This window comes from Lactuca saligna, chromosome 7 (genome assembly GCF_052625555.1).
Source record: "Lactuca saligna cultivar CGN05327 chromosome 7, ASM5262555v1, whole genome shotgun sequence".
Classification (NCBI taxonomy): Eukaryota; Viridiplantae; Streptophyta; class Magnoliopsida; order Asterales; family Asteraceae; genus Lactuca; species Lactuca saligna.
This window is the reverse complement of record NC_136423.1, coordinates 81,642,525-81,661,315: the sequence shown is the minus strand read 5'-3', so window position 1 is coordinate 81,661,315 and position 18,791 is coordinate 81,642,525.

Sequence of the window (18,791 nt, the reverse complement as noted above, 5' to 3'; positions counted from 1 at the left end):
TCCTGATATTATTTAATTCAACTATAAACAACTTAGTATAATGCCCCGAATGACAGGAAATTTCACCCGCGGACCCCTAATTGCTGAAACCACTTCAACTCATCCGGCTGCCACACAGCTGCTCTCCTGAAGAACGGCCGGAACCCCCGAAGGACACCTCGTCTGGAAATAATTGCCCTATCTATACCGCTACTCACGACTCCTCCAATCCTTTGATCCTTCTGATCATGATAGGGTGACGACTTGCCTCCACTGAATCTGACACAACAGTGAACACTACTAGAACAAATGCAGTCTTACATCATACTCAACCTCCTTCAACCAGCCGTTTCCTGATTCCAACATGTCGTTTCTCTATTACGGATAGAGCCACCCAAGACACATCACAGTGGCTTAAAATACCATCAAACCAACCCGTTCATCACCCTGGAAATCTGCCCTCGATGCCCTTGGCATATAGATGCCCCACATCCCATCTTACTGAAACAAAATCCTACACGAATTTCGATTCAGGTTCCTATCCAAATCGGAATTTTCACTCTGCTTTATCTAGAGATCCTTGAATCGACATTTTCATAATGCACCACGACTTCCCGTCATCCTTCACTCGACCGATTAATATCTACCCTTAGCTGATTCTCTTGAAACTATCAGTCACGCACCCGGTCCAAGCACCAGGTTCTTATGAGGTCCAATATTAGGGCTACCTAGTCGTAGCCCTACCGAGTCATACACTACTCATCCACATGATCTTGTATCTCATGATCCAACCCTTGGCGCAGCAGTCTCTACCGGTTCCATCCTAAATTCCCATAACCATCTAGGCCCGCCCCCGGATAACTAAGCGGTCAATCACCTCTGGTCCTGATCCTAACTAAGTTTTGGCTCCCCCTACAACCTTGCGAACTAGCCTACCCTAATCCAAATCACCTGAAAGAATGTGTGAACGCTACGACACCCCCGCAGTCTTACGACACCTCCCACACTATCTGACCGATAGTGAATATTATGGCTCCCTTGTAGTCTTACAACACTTTCCACCCTATTCGTCTGCTAGTGAATGTTACGGCTCCCCTGTAGTCTCACAACACTTTCCATACTATCTGACTGCTAGTGAATGCTACGGCTCCCCCGTTGTCCTACAACACTTTCCACACTATCTGACTGCTAGTGAATGCTACGACTCCCCCATGGTCTTACAACACTTTACACACTATCCGACTACTAGTGAATGTTACAGCTCCCCCGTAGTCTTACAACACTTTCCACACTATCATGATCACTGACCATAGCCCTATCACTCATCTATCGATCTGAATACATCTCAACAACGAGCAAACATGCGGTCGATCCTCCTAACTATACTCAAATACTTACCGAAACTATACCTGGTTCCCTCCCCCAAAAACTGCTATATGACGTCAAAAAAACACGATCCATATGTTGGGGAGTTTCTCGGACTTCCATCCCGCAATATTCAATATTCGGTCATCCCCTAAAGCCGCCTTCCCTTTCCGAATGGGGATGTGAAACACATCCTAGTTTCACACTTGCTTCGGTCCTGAAGATCTGAATGATTCTCCCCCACCTAGATTCAAATAAGTCCACTCGAAACACGAGAATTAGAGGATTCCCCAAACCCTCCCTCATCCCAATTTTTTACCTGTTGACGGCTGGTGCCTACAAGGCTAGATCACCATGAATGACCCTTCAAAAATAACATGATTCCTGACAACCAGCTAGCACTTCTTGAATCCCAACAATGCCAATGACTCTAGCTGCTCAAACTAATATCACACTTGCGACACTCACCGTGCAGTCATCTGCAATCTCTACCTCGAGCAAGAGTCCAGAGTTACCGATGCATCCTGAAACTTCTTGCGAAGTGCAAGTGACACGAACGATCGGGTAGCACCCGAATCAAACAAGACATGCACCGACATAGCATTTACCAAAAAGATCCTCACACAAACATAATGTACACATAAATCATACGAATAATAAAGAGCAAAGAATAATAAATGCGTACCAGCCACAACGTCTGGTGCTGCCCGAGCCTTTTCCGTGGTCAACTAGAATGTGCGGCTCTTCACCGTTGGAGCATCTGCCTTGGTAGTGTGGCCATTAGTAATCCTCATCGTGGTAGGTGCAGGCGCCGCCACCGCTCATTCCCCTCCCTGCAACCTCGAACAGTTGACCCGCTTATGGCCGGTTTAGTTTCAGTGAAAACAAATCAAGCCCTTCGTGGGGCAGTCCCTGCTCAAGTGGCCCTGCTAGCCACATGCGTAGCATCCCGAGCCTATGATACGACAAGCTCCATTGTGCACCCTACTACACTTGGCACACCGACCCTGACCCTGCTGACCCATGCTAGAAGTGTCTGAGGTCTTAGGCTTCTTAACCTGACCCACTGCTGCCTGCGCTTGCTCCGACTTCCGCTTGGTGCGGAATTCCAGCTCCATTTCCCGTTCCTGGGCCTTCTCTACCATCTCATTCAGGGTTTTGCACCCTCTAATGCTCACAAAATCCCAGATATCATCCCTCAGCATGGAATGATACCTCGTCCTATGCATATCCTCGTCAGTAGCATACTGAGGAATCAATAAAGTTTGCCCACGAAACTTGGCGGTGATCTCCGCCACAGTCTCGGTGGTCTGCTCCAAATCGTGTCACCACCATACTGAATTGAAATGTCATAAATTACAATGATTAGGATTTACATATAAGGGATCTTCCCACACCGGTCCTCCTTGAAGTCGTCAGATCTAACATTGGTTTAGGTACAGGTCCTGTGCTTTCGGTAGTATGGGCCCAATTACTACCTTCCACACCTACCTGTACCTTTACCCAATGCTCTACCTGATAACTCCAATTCTTACCAAAACTAAACCATATCCCACAAACTACCGTATACATCAAATCCCAGGTCGTCCTAATATTTTCTCTACTCACATCAATCACACCAATCATAACAGGTTGCCTTTATGCATGCAAATTATACACAGAAAAGGATCATATAGACTTTCGAATAAAAGATTCTACCCCAGGACCAAAACCATACGAGGAACAGGAAATAAGGCTAAAGCAATCATTCTGAGGCTATAGGCTCCTAACCGTATACAATTTTAAAAGCATACAAATAGCAATTTCCATACGATGATCAAAGCTCAAATATCAGTATAACATGGCTAACATATTGGGGAACTACTTACTTGGATCGGCTGATCACGCGTGTTGCACTCTCATCTTTTTCTTTCTTTAAAAATCCTTTTCCTTTTATTTTTTGAAAACAATTTTACCACTTCCTTAGTTTAACTCCTGACACACCTGAGAGTGTGCCCGAATCCCTTAAACCAAGGATCTAATACCAACTTGTAACGACCCAATTTTTCATAATAAATTTTCATTTTTGAATCATCAAACATATTTCCATACATTAAGAAATCCAGTTATAAAACATAAGTCAAATACAACTTTTGTTCCAACAACAGAGTGTCCTGTGAAAGCGCCTAAGAGAAAGTGCACAACGTGCCATCACACCTTGCCCTTGCCATTGGGATCTGAAGTACCTTAAACAAAACATAAGTCAAATGCTTAGTGAGTTCTCAAGAGCATACCCCACACAATCCACATATCATATTAGCTATAAAAGCTACCTCTACCATATAACACATATCAATTAGCTACAAAACCTACCTCTACCACATAATATAGATCAATTAGCTATAAATGTTACCTTTACCACATATCACATATCAATTAGCAATAAAAGCTACCTCTACCACATATCACATATCAATTAGCTATAAAGTTATCTCTACCATTAGCCACAAAGGCTATCTCTACCCTTAGCCATAAAGGCTATCTCTACCGTTAGCCGTAAAGGCTAGCTCTACCATTAGCCGTAAAGGCTATCTCTACTATTAGTCGTAAAGGCTATCTCTACCATTAGCCACCAAGGCTACCTCTACCGTTAGTTGTAAAGGCTATCTCTACCACGTATCAATATATAAATATACCACACACCCCTACATAACAAGTATACCAACTATCACAAAATGGGTCAGCCTTAGAGCCTTAGACCTATTGGTATGGTGAGAAAAGTCACCTCGAATGTAGAAGCTTCCTGAAAGAAATCCTTAACTGCTCCTCTATCTCCTTCCTAAGCTATCAATACCGATCAATATACCCAGTTAGCAAGTTGGCCCCAATACCATAATCCTTAATCCATGCATGGGGGTAAAATGACCATTCTACCCCTGGCCCAGTATGATCCAAACTTAGGCCCAATCCTAAAACAAAATCCCAACACTTGGTAGGCTTTCCAAGCCCACTAATGGCCCAATTTCCTAAATTGGTCCCAATACCTCTAATGGGCCTTACCTTAAGTCCAAACATATTCCTAGCCTAAAACATCTGACTTCTGATGGTCCACTAAGGCCCAAAGTCCACTGCCTGGCCTATCCCGAGGCCCAAAACACTTCAAGCCCATAACTGATGAGTACACGGGGCGTACTCTTTTTTACGCTAAGCATATTGGTCGAAGGTGGTGTACGTTGTGCACACCTGCATGTATGCCCAATGTACTCCACTTTTATGCTACTTTTCCATTAGGTTCTTAATACTCCATTCCAACAGCTACAATTACAGATCTAAGTGCTCTTTAACATCTTAATCCATAAAGGCCGAACCGACATATTATGCTTATACCCTTGGCATCTGAAGTCGCTACCGAGCATCTTCTAAACCGGGTGTTACATTCTACACAGTCTTCACATCTTCATACAAATCATGGATCATTTACATAAATATCTACATATTTGTTCTTAGGATCTTCAAATCTTCAAACATCCTTCAAGTGTTCTTGACTTGAAACTCCTTATCTCCAACCTTCCTCCATAAGAAATTATAAAAGGTGAGTTATACCCATACATTTTCATGTTTTCTTCAAGTTTTAAGGGGGAGAATACAAGTTACAACACCAAAACATCAACTTTCAACAGAAAAGTTATGGCTATTCACGAATGGTTTTGACCATCTTAAACTTAACATTTTCCAAAACTGTTCAATATATGAGTAGTTCAGGTTTATACCTTTCTAATGATTACTTGAACGCATTTCTACAATTTTTATACAATTTATGGCGATTTTTACAAAACGGCCTATCATTTCAGAAATGATTTCGAACCAGTCTGTGAAGATGGACATTTTCACACTGGTTAGAGACCACTAAAAAGTATAATAAAAATTATGAACAAAGTAGAGTTTATGGATTTAGATTATGACTCTTGATGATTTTTCTATAAAATTTATAAAAACAGGAATGTAAAAGTTTAAAACTAGAAAATTGGTTTACAAATTCATTAACACTTTGTAACATGTTGAGTAAAGTGTATAGCAATAAATAGCTATGTGTTGATTGAATTTCAAGTTAATTTACTTCCATGAAACAGAAATAGTCATTCACATAAGGGTCTTTCATCATTATAAACACATATGATAAACTATAATAGGTATAGTGTATGGTACGTTAACACTACGAACATACTAAGGAAGGTTTCATTCATACTACAAAAAGGGTTTTTTGTTCACACTACACATAAACTCGTTGAATCAAATTTGTGAGACATTACTTCATTGTACTCTTTAGAGTACTGGTTAAAGTCCTGTATTATAACAATAGTCTCTTGTAGGGAGAGCAAGATACTTGTGTATAGATCCATATTGGGACTGATAATCCCGCACCTAAGCTGCTTGCAATAGCTAGACCGACAGGTCTAGGGTGACAAATGTCAAAACATTCCAAAGCCCGAAGTACGTCGTAAAAGGACTATTATGTCAATTGCATGGTTATAATAACTCACATAGGGAAACAACGACACATATACTTTACGGGGATTCTTATATTCAAAAGGGTTTTATTTATTTAAAATTGCATATATTATTATAAGTATGGAAAAGACTTGTACATTTCGGTCTTGAGTCTTAAGATTACAACTCATTTTATAAGGAAAATATTGAATTTTCTTGAATGTAATACTATAATATACTATTTTCAAGAACAAACATTCACACATATCAGTCTTAGGGTAGTTAAGACTACATTTCATCTAGGATTGTTAGATTTCATCTATAATTACTACGTGTATACGTCAGAGTTATATAAAATTTAGACATGATCGACTTGGAAATGGGTGGGTCCGCCTTAGATCCTGTTCCCTGTTTGGTTGTGGGCTTAGGGCAGACCCATTACATTTGATGGTTCATTCGATCTTGATTTTATATAACTTGTACACACTGGGGGATTATAGAAGGAAGATACGGGTCTTCCTACGAGTACACTATTTTATAACATAGAAACATACATTTATGGAGGAGCATTTATTCCAAGAGCATACATACATAAGGGTTGCATACAAATACAACTACAACGTACTACTTATCTAGTACAGTACAAGTTACACTTCTAAAAGGACCATTATTGTTAACTCTGTGATTACCTAATGAATACGTTAGGTTCATATATAATAAGGGTTCGATAGACAGTGGAATGTGTGAATTCTGCCTTACTTCCTGTTCCTTGTTTGGTTGTGGGCTTAGGGCAGATCAACACATTCAACTGTCCATCCGATATGGATTATACGTAACTTGTTTTCACTATGTGATCGTAGAAGGAACTGGTATGATCACATTACTTATCATTACTTATAAAGAAAATATAGGATTTTCTAGAGGAACATACGAACATTTTCAATGAACAAGGAACTTCTTTTATAAAAAAAATGCTTATGAACTCACCAACTTAAATGTTGATACACTTTCAAAATTACTTGTACTCTCAGGAAACCAGTACACAGGTACATGCACAGGTTTTCAAGAAGTCGGAGCATAATAGCTTCTAGTCTTAGTTTTTACTATATACATTTGAAGTCATTCAAGCTATGTTTCGAATATAATGTAAACACTATATTATCAATATAATGGTTGTTGTTTCTTTGATTACTATTATTCATTTGTGATGAAATTGTACGTGACATCCTCCATCGCTGAACGTTTCTGCCGTCTCGGTTTGGGGTGTGATAGAACCCATAAGTTGACCAAAAGTCAACCATGGTCAAAGTAAACATTCAAAGTCAAAGCCGACAACCACAATACCAAAAATTGATTCTCACGTCGTGACCATCCAATGGTCACGTCATGGCCAACAAGTTTAGCGCCGATCCAAAACTTCGGATTCAACAACTCAACTGCGACCCAAAACCATCGCCACATCGTGATGACCATGCCCTCATATGGTGACTAAGCCAGTCCAAAATAACCGAGATAAATCTCATTATCACATTATGACCACCATATGATCACGTCTTGACTACTACAGATTGGGACACTTAATGCATTCAACCCTCAATCCTTAAATCCATCCATTCCAACTTTCCAAAGGGCCTTCTTACTCCAAAAACATCCTAAAAATAGATTCTTTATAGACATGCATGTACAATGCATGTATTTTAACGCCCTGTCCCAAATCATTTACCATTTGGGTGTGGGTGACGTAGCTTAGATGATCCGAGTGTTCGGTTTGTGTTTTGGAGCCAAGGGGTATTTTGGTAAAGTGTCAACTCGGGCCTTTATGGAAATTATATTTTTGTTCGGGAAATCTTAAAGCAAGTATGAGTTGATAGAATTTTAGAGAATCCCGTAACCTTTTCATGGATATAAGAATCATCAGAACCGGGCTTATAACGAAGGAGTTGTGGCCTTTGGAAGGTTTCAAGGTTTAAGGCAAAACCCTAGTACACATGGCATACATAGGGAGTACGTGGGGCATACTGATGTAAAGGTAAGTACGTTGGGTGTACCTCGGTGTACACTGGGCTTACAAAGGAGATGGATCGTGATCTTTGAGAGGAATACTCTAAGCGTACTAGGAGTACGCTGGGAGTACTCCAGATTCATGTAAACCTTATTTTAGGGCTTCACACCCTATTTACGATCATTTTCTCTTCAAAAAACCTTAATACCTTCAGTCTCCACTCATTTTTATACTCAGAACTGAACCCTTAGTGCAATTTGGTGATTTTAAGCTTGGTATGTGTTTGATGGGTATCTTGAGAAGAAGAAGAAGAAGAAGAGAATTATTTGGAGGTGTGGCTTAAGCTTCTAGATACAGGAGTATCTTTCTATTTGCAAGCTTCCAAAGGTAAAAATCCTTGACCTTGATGATCTTTGTGGTTGGATATATTTTATGGAGTTCTTTGGCATTGTTAAGTCCCTTGATGAAAAAGTGAGCTTTTGATCTACTCCAAAAGTAGTAGATGTTAGATCTAAGCTTCAATAAGGTCCTTTGTTCATAAAAATGGAAACTTTATGAAGGACTTTGGTTCACATATGTATTAAGCTCTTATTTAGTTATTTCTGTAAGTGTTAAGCCCCATTAAGTCGTGCTTGAGAGTAAAGTTGGAAACTTTATTGGTTAAGACCTTGGATAGAGTCCAGATCTATGTTTTGGACATCTTGACTTAACGCATTAAGAGAAAAATATGGGTTTTGGACTCCTGACTAGTACGTTGGGCGTACGACGAGGTATGCTCAACGTAATGCGAGGATTGTGTATCATGCTGTTGTACGTCGTGCTTCGTGGTCGAGTACATGGGGCGTACGTCTCTAGTACGTTGGGCGTACTTCCTAGAGAGCTGTTTTGGGATTCTGAGGTTTGGGTCATTCTTGGGTTATTGTAGTTTGGGCCTTTTTGGGCCAATAGACTGGCTTCTAGGCTTACCTTTTGGGCTACTTTGGATTTTAGGCCAATAAAGGATTTTTGGGGCCCAATTTGAAAAATTGGGCCATATTTGGGCCTTGGGTGTTTATATGGAAGTTCGGCCTTTGGATTACTGGTTTAGGCTTGGGCCTTGGGCAAAGCATAGGGAAGGGTAAAAAGTACTTTTACCCTAGTTTGGACTTTTAGTGTGAGTCGTGACCCAGTTATTAATTTGCTGTTATTTTGGGTAATTGATTAGCGTGGGTTTGTTACCGGATCTACAATTAGAGAGTATCAGTGGGTTTCAACTGTCTGAGGTGAATCATCACACCATATCAGAGTAAGTTAGGGTATATATATATATATATATATATATATATATATATATATATATATACATACATATACACACACACAAGATAATTATGAGATCTATAAGTTTTAATTATCGAATATAAAGTAAAAGATTTATATTGTGATGGTTATAGGAAATCACTAAGAAAGAAAGATAAAAGATAAAATACCTAAGTTTAACGTGTTAGTGAGCTATTATTTTTCATCCTTAGTCTGATAAAATTTGGCTACCCCGAACCTGTAGTTGTTAATCTTGCAAGAGACAGAAAGATATGTATAGATTTATACAAGTTTTGACACATCCACCTGCGATTTCTAGCTACAATCCCGACATGATAACTTTATTTATTGTTCAAGCACTATTCGACATCTGATGAAGCATCATGCAGGGAAATTAGTAGCCTACAACGTCGATTATAGGGGTTTATGGTAATACATTACAATCACCTTAGAGATCGGACTACCTAGAGGGACGCGTTCAAATAGTAAATAAAATATGTCATGATTAATAGAATATCCTAAAATATAAAGTTCATAAGATAGGATTGGTAAAGATGATAAGATAGGATCGATAAAATATCCTACAAATATAATAAGATAGGAATGGTAAAATATCCTATAAAAATGATAAGATAGGATCGGTAAAATATCCTACAAAGATAGTAAGATAGAAATTGTAAAATATCCCATAAAAATAGTAGGATAGGATTAGCAGAATATCCTAATTGGAAGACTTATAAGTTACAAGATACAAGAAATTTTGGAAGAGATAATATAGTAAAATATAGGAAATAAGGAATATAATTAAATGATCATAATCATTGTAAAATTTGTAAAAGTTTTCAAAAAGAGTTTATTATATGTTTATCTAAAAACCAGTGAATTCACCAACATCATGTTGACATTTTCAAATCCACATGTATTCCTAGGATTGAATAAGGATCAATGCAAGGAAGGATAGTTAGCTTGAAGATAGATCTATAAAAAGGTAGTTATGGTTTGTGCTCTCTGATTTGGATAATTTATGTAATCACCGTCACCACTCGACATTTTCGCCAATGTTTGGGGGAGGTGTGACACAATGGTATCAGAGCTACTTGCTATAGCGAATTAGTATTTTTTTTTAGGAATTACGACTCTAGCTTAGGACATATATTTCGATTAGGTTTTCCCTCAAACCTATAAATAAAAGTATTACTATTAATTACCCAACTAATAAACTGTTTACGAGAGAGGTGAATAGTTTGAACGGTCACCTGGGTTGCTGGATTTCAGAACGGCTATATGCTAAAATAATCATGCCCTCCTCACTTCTCATCTGGTCAATCCATATTTGATTGTCTAAAAGTACGAAACAATAGTAGTCACCAATCCTGAATAAGTATACAAATCAAGAATGCAATATATATATATATATATATATATATATATATATATATATATATATATTATCTAACCTGGTTCTGTATGTAAAAGTTGAGTTACTCCTAATATAGCCTGATCACCTATGTTTAGTCTTGAGTCTTGACTGAACCAAGACATTAACTAAATTTGGGCTCGATAAATGTTAAAATAGAAATCATACACATACAACACAAATCAAAAGCATACATAAGTGTATCAAAATATCCCACAAAATAAGAAGAAATAAGTATCAAAATACAACCCAAACGCATCAATCCTCCCACCTACTCACTTCTCTCAAACTCGTCCTCCTTGTCTTTCGAGCTCTCCTCGTTATCGTCATCAGTATCCCTAGGATATGTTCCTGAGGTGCCAACACCATCATTACCAACACCCCTCAGGTGAGCAGGAGGTGGAACAACAGGAGATGCATGAGGAAAATGTGGATGGTCCAACCCAAGGTGCTGCCTCACCCTAGCAATTGAAGCCATAATCTAGCAATGATCCTCCTGTATTGCATTCAAATGGGACATTACATCGCGTAGAGTTAGTTGCGGTTGATCAAGATTGACATGCCTAGGTCTATGATGCCTCTCAAACACAGGCTTAGGGATATGCTCTGGCTCCACCTGTCTAATCGGCTCCATATCATCATCTGAAACCCTCCACTGCCACCCAACTTCTCGAACCAATACCCACATCTTCCCTAGAGTGGTAGTACCCATGTATCTAATAGGAATAGGAACCATCCCGCTAGTGTCAATCTCATAAGATAGGGCCAATCGAGTAACTCAATGACCACCACAAATCCTGCTTGAAGGCATGGAACCTAGAGCCATACCAGATAAATAATTGCTAATTTCAGGTCTTTTACAATAGACAAACAATGGAAATTTGGAACAACCTAAATTAATAATAGGACTGAGAGTTGAGACTTACTTGTTTCATTATATTAAGGGAGGAGGGAGGGGGGGTCGTTGAAGAGAATGTTTCCGGAAAGGAGATTGTCAGTAAAGAAAGTCATCGACAATAAAAAGTTAGGGTCGATAATGGGGTGGGGCTAGGCAGCAAGACCGACGCACACACTTTTATTCCTCTAATGTGCGTTGTGTCTGTTTCTTTGATTCCTTCATCCAATATTAGCAAACAAAAAAAATATGGATTGGGCATTTTTTATTTAATTAATTTGACATTAAATATGAGCATAAATTTTTGGACTATTAACATACATTTGGGTTATAGTGTGTTTGAATTTATAAGTTAGGAGTAGTCCAATTATTTTAGGGTAGCCCATAATTTTTTAAGGGGTAGCACCGTAACTAAAAAAAGAATTAAAAAAAAGGTATATATTATTGGACGAAACCTGAGGGGTGACCCAGGATACCTCGGGCTCCTATGTAGCTCTACCTATGTATGGAACGTTCCTACATTCTAGAATACACTTTTTACGGTCCATATGTCATATCTTGCCAACCGCTGGCTATTTTGGAACAGACTTTACTACTCCAAAATTATGCATTCCGGACAATGTAGTTATTTTGCAAATTTCGGAAAAAATAGTTATTTTTATTAAAAGTTTCATTTATATGAATAAGTTTAGTATATATTTTCCTTATATGATATAACAAATATAATTATTATACACTTGTAATGTTACATATGACTACTAGGCTATTAGCAACATGGTTCTAAAAGGTACGTTATGACGTGCTCCAATGCGAGATGTAATGTAGCTGTCAACTAGAAATTTTTGTGCCTTGTAACTACAACACTTAAGTCAAATTATAAATCAAAGACATAAGAGCATGTATGATGCATACTCTATGACAACAAAATTTCAATCAAACACACCATGCAAGCATTTCCAGTAGTCAATAAGCAATTGGAAACCCTAGAAGTTCTTGTTTAAGTCCATTTTGGACTAGGACTTCCTTATTGGGCCCAATGGACCAATAAGCTTCCAATTTGACCACCTTGGGCTTAGAACTCTTAAATGGGTTCTAATTGGACCCACTTCCATTTATTTCAGTATTTTGGGTCATATTAGGCCTAGAATGAAATAAATTAATTATATGAACCATTTAGGGCCATAATTAACCTAATTTAGCCCTAATAGGTCATAAGATTCACATTTATGATTATTTGGACCAAACATCACTTAAAATAACCATGAAAAACGCTTAAGCATACAAGGCCCAAATTCTTTTCTCTTCCTCTCTAATTCTCGGCCCAAGCCCAAAAGGAGAAGAAGAAGTTGACTTTTTCATGACACCTCATCTTTGCATGGAAGATATCTAGGTTATTACACTTCAAACATCCATGCCATCTAATGTTTTCATGCAACTCACTTCAAAAATCACTCTTCTCTCTTCTCTCTCTCTCTCTTTCTCTCGGCCGATTCCAAACTCACATACACACACATTTCTCTCACAAAACTCTCAAGGAAACTCCCTCCACTCTTCATCAAGTTCTCGAATTTTAGAAGGTTTTTCAAGAAGATATTTCCACAAATTCTTCATCTAAGGTAAGATCATGCTTGGATCTATGATCTAGGTTCTTTGTTTTATCAAAAATCTCTTTCTAATCCATGCAAAATCATGATCACTCTCTTAGAAACCCTCTAAGTTCGAAATCATCAAAGGAAGGCTTGTTAGGCCCGAAAACAACATCAAGGTCCTTCCAATCTTCTTCAAAACCAAAACTACAACTCAAGGTGAGCTTCATACCCCATTTCTATCGGTTTTTATGAGTTGTTATGGGGGAGAATACAAGCAAATGTGTAGATCTATGAGTAAATGTATGCTTTGTGTGATTTGATGCATGTTTGTGTGTAATATGATGTGTTGTGATGAATATGTTACCCAAAAACTACCTAAAAACCAAGATATATAACATGAGGGATGAAATAAACATAACTTACACCATTTTGCACTAATCAAGTCAAGAAAAATAGTTCATTTGGTTAGGATGAACATATTTGGACATAAAACCCATTTTTGGGCTTAAATTGTAAAAAATACAAAACTAAGGGCCCAAAACGACAAATTATAATTTCTGGAGGTTGAAAAGGGTCCAACAGTTTCTAATACAATTTTTCTAAATATCAACATTTTTGAGGGGCTTAAAATGTAAAATTTGAACCTAATGGGCTAAAATGGGCTTTTTGGCCCAATAAGCTCCAATTTGCAAAATTATTAAATTTGAGGGGCTGGAAATGTAACTTTCTGTAAAACATGGGATTTAAAGTGTATTAAAACCATTTCAAAGGTCAAAAATGTTTTTCAAATTCAAAAGGGATCAAAAATGCAAAACTTTTCCATTTTGAGCCAAAACTGTAAAAGTTGCGAAAATGGGGGTTCCAACCGAGAAAACTTCATTTTTGAAGGACTTAAGCTGTTTACAAAGTAAATTTGGGCTGAAAATGTCTTTTCAATAAGTTATGGTACTAAAGTGTCAAGAAAAAAAAATGGTTTGAGGACTAAAATGGAAATTCTTTTATATAAAGAATTAAAACTGCAAATTTTATCAAAGAACGGTCCTGAAAAAGTAAAATCTTACTTTTAAACAAATAAACCCCTTAAGACAAAATACGAGATCCACGACTACCAGCGAAACGTAATAACAAATACACTTTCAACACCAATATCGTTAACAAACGAATTGATTCGGTCTCGAATCAATAACAAATCAAAAATCAATAAACAATAGTACTTCAATAAACACGCGAAATCTACGAGGAGTCAAGATTCAATCGTTGGGCTCGAAAGTTTTAAATCGTGCTTGTTGGGCCTTGCTAGCCCAATAACATGATCTTTAGTCCCGAAGGGAACGCGCTTGCATGTTATTGGGCCTTCTATGACCTAATTCCATGTACAAGGACTTTCAATAGCTCTATTGTGCTATTGGGCCCCAACGGTCCATTGGTACTGCTAATGAAGTCGAGAAGTCGAATGCGAGTCGGGCCAAGCGCCTTTCGCATTCCCGATAGCCTTGAACAACTTATGGAAATAAAGGGGGCTTCATACCCTCCTTTCTCCTCGGTTGTGGGGCTATGAGAAGTCAGGGTGGTTGGATTAAGTGAGTAGTACGGACGACGCCTAAAGGATCGTTTGTAATTGGTAGTTATAAACTAGTCATTTTCATTAATGCGTGATTATAATAATTCACAACCCATAATTAATCCAATGTCACCTGGGTAATAAAAAACAATCATCGTATCGGTATAACAATAAATATGACACGTAATTTTATGTATTGGGAAAACATCGGGTTTTCCCGGGGAGTTCAACACTTTTACTTATGTGATGTATACAAAGTTCAACAACTATACATGTTTACAAAAATTGACAAGCATACTTACGGATCTTCACACTTTTTTTTATAGACAATACTCTTTTCAGAAAATATCGAATTTTCTGTGTTTTTAAAACTTCACAGAAATCATTTTTCACAACATTACTTATGAACTCACCAACATTTCATATGTTGACGTTTTTCCAAAATACTTGTATTCTCAGGCAACATGTAAACCAAAGAATAAGTACGAAGTGATGTCGTGGTGTTTTGCTTAAATTTATTATCGAACGGTTTATGTTATGGATTTGTAATGTTTAAAACAATGTACCTAATGTAAACAGTATCAGTTGTAATATTTCAATGCATGGTGATGAATGGTATTATGATTCATGTATAATCATTGTGATGGTATTCAATTAAGTCACAATAGCCCTCGGACGTTTCCGCCGTCTGGTTCGGCGGTGTGACAGGTTGGTATCAGAGCTCTATTTATAGTGAACTAGCATATCTAACCACACATTGATATGCAACTATAAACCTAAAGAGGGACTAACGCAACTCTGAACAAAAAAAGTAAAACATAACAATAAAACACCCTTGATTGCATTAGGAACAAGAACATAATACCGAACCAAACAAGATAATGCTAGTATCTCGGTTAAGCCAGAGTTGTTCTAGTCATATCAAGGAGTGGATGTAGCCTGATCAAATACATTCCCTCCAATGTATAACTATCACACGTTCTGAGGAGATCGTGATAGCTAGGGAACCTAAAAACATACCCCTTTATCACCAAAAAGAGAACATCCGTTTAGTCTGTATAATAGTTGTTGCATCCTAGGGATAATGTTAGCATATTTACACACTCTCGCAGACGGCATGGCTGGTTTCCATCACCCCGGAGATCCTTACTTCCCTAACCAGGGAAATAATGGATGGTTAGACGAAGAGCCTGAAGAAGAGCCTGAGGAAGACCCCGAGGAGGAATCTGACGGGGAACCGGAGGCAGGAGTCGAGGGCGAGCCTGCCGAACTAGAAGAAGAACAGGAGGAGGAAGAAGATGAAGGAAGCTTTGAGGAGGAACCCAACGATAGTGAAGGGGGTGATTCGGACGCGGAGTCCGAATTCATCAAACCCCCTTACCTGATTAGGGTGCCCGCTTACCGGGTGGGCCCCACTGGTCCTACATCCCATGGGGTATTGATCTTTGGAGATGGAGCAGACAGTAGGGAAAGCGACCCCCGTTCTTCATGTCACGCGAGTTCTTTGGCCTGAGGGATGGAGGACCGGCTGATCGAGCTCTTCCGGTCATGGTGAGATGGTTATGGAACACCAGCGACCTCGCTCAGAGCACCGCCGACCAGGTACGCCAGCTGTGGACTAGGGTCGAGCGTGCAGAGCAGGAGACACGGGACGTTCTTCGAGAGTTCCATATGAGGTAGGTGAGGTGGGAGTCTCGACTCTGGGATGCACAACGACAGGTGGCTCATCTTCAGGGAGCATCCACTTCCTCAGCACCACCCCCGGGCACAACTCATCGCGATTAGGGATGGACTTATTTTACTAGGTCATTAGGATCTATTCTATGTACCCCGACTCTATGTTTAAGTGACTACACTACTCATAGAGCCGTTATGCTGTCGAACTAATATCACCTATGTATGCTCTTTCGAGCAAAAAAATTTCATGTATCAAATGCGGATAATATTAGTAAACTTTTATGTGTTTTACTTTGATGTTGTAACCTGCTATGTGTACGAATCCATGATTGTGTGCCAAATTGTGAAAGTACCTAAGTTAGTGCCACACACCTGGCTCATAGGATCACGCTCACACAAAAAGCACAGATACTCAACATCTTTCTGTTCCTTGGCAGAAAGATGCCTCGACGACCCACTCGCGAAAACCCTGGACCAACCCGACCCGAAGTTGACTCAACTGCATTCCAGTCAGCTGTATCTGCTGCGGTCACCGCAGCAATGGCACAAATTCACCAAGGGAACAACAGAGGAGTCAACGGACAAGGGGCTGGGAGTTCGAACAATGGAATGAATCAAGGACCCACCAAAACATGTTCCTACAAGGACTTCACAAACGCCATACCACGAACCTTTAACGGCACTGGAGGAGTGATCACCCTGAAACGATGGATTGAGAAGGTGGAATCGGTGTTCGAGATATGTGATTGCCCTGAAGAGATGAAGGTGAAGTTTGCTGCATGCACTTTTGTTGACCAAGTGATCACTTGGTGGAACGGACACGTGGAAGCCATGACACGCCCCGTAGCCAATTCCATGCCATGGACAGAAATGAAAGAAATGCTGATGGCCGAATACTGCCCTCGTGGTGAAATTCAGAAAATGGAGCAAGAGTTGTGGAACCTCACTGTCCGGAATGCTGATATAGATGCCTACATATCAAGGTTTAGCGAACTGTCTCTATTATGTCCTGGCATGATCACCTCAGAAGGAAAGAATATCGAGCGATTCATCTGGGGACTAACCTCCCCGATCCAAGGAAACGTGATAGCTGCAAATCCCAAAACTTTCAACAGTGCTAAGAGATTGGCCAAGAAGCTGTATGACCACAACAACAAGAAGGGTGAGAAGCCAGTGGAGACCGAAGCCAAGAAGGAAAATGATAGCAAGAAGGGGAAGAACAACAAGAGAAAGGGGCGTCAAGGCTCCGAAACTTCCAAGAAGCAGCAGATAGTGGTGGTTAATGCTGCAACCGTGCAAGTTCCATCCACACCACATGCTCCAGCCTTAGCTGCTCCAAGTGCTCCTAGACCTTATTTCGGTAATCTTCCCAAGTGAAACAAGTGCGGTCTCCATCACAATGGAGAATGCACGGAGATGAAGTGCACCAGTTGCAATCGGAAGGGGCACACGGCAAGGTACTGCAGGCCTTACCCTCCTCATAATCAACAACAGGGAAGCAACAACAACAACAACCGCAATAACAACAACACCAACACCGGCGACAACAATGCAGGACCTAGCCACACCTGCTATGGTTGTGGAAGGACTGGGCATTTCCGTCGAGATTGCCCTAACAACAACAATCCCGGAAATGGAGGAACAGGAAGGGTGCTGACCATGGGTCAGGGGGAGGCGATTCAGGATCCCACTGTTGTTACCGGTACCTTTCCCTAAACCACACTTATGCATGCATCTTATTTGACACCGGAGCAGAGCGAAGCTTTGTGAGAAATAAGTTTAAACATTTGTTAAAACAACAACCCTAGAAGCTCAATGAAACCTTTAAGGTGGAAATGGCCAATGGGAAAACCGAATCCACTGGGGAAATCTACATCGGATGTACCCTAACCCTGAATCAACACGTCTTTCGAATAGACTTAATGTCTGTTTCCATTAGGAATTTCAATGTGATTATTGGCATGGACTGGTTAAGCCCCCACCATGCTGAAATTATGTGTCACGAGAAGGCCGTTCACCTTCACCTTCCCAATCACGAAACCCTAGTTATTTACGGAGACAAACCTAGAACAAACCTTCGCCTCATCTCGTGCATCCAGGCACAAAAGCATCTACGAAAGAACGATTTGACGTTCCTGGCTCACATAGTGGATAAAACCAAGGAAGAGGTTAACATTCAAGACATTCCAGTAGCACGTCAATTCCCAGACGTATTTCCTGATGATCTTCCTGGAGTACCCCCAGAGAGAAAAGTTGAGTTCCGAATTGATCTCGTTCCAGGAGCAACCCCTCTTGCTAAATCGCCTTACCGGCTAGCTCCTGCTGAAATGCAGGAATTGTCCGGCCAACTCAGCGAACTCCTGGGTAAGGGATTCATCCGACCCAGCTACTCGCCATGGGGAGCTCCGGTCCTCTTTGTCAAAAAGAAGGATGGATATTTTAGAATTTGCATCGATTACAGAGAGCTAAACAAACTCACTGTTAAAAATCGCTATCCACTCCCACGAATCGACGATCTATTTGACCAGCTCCAAGGAGCT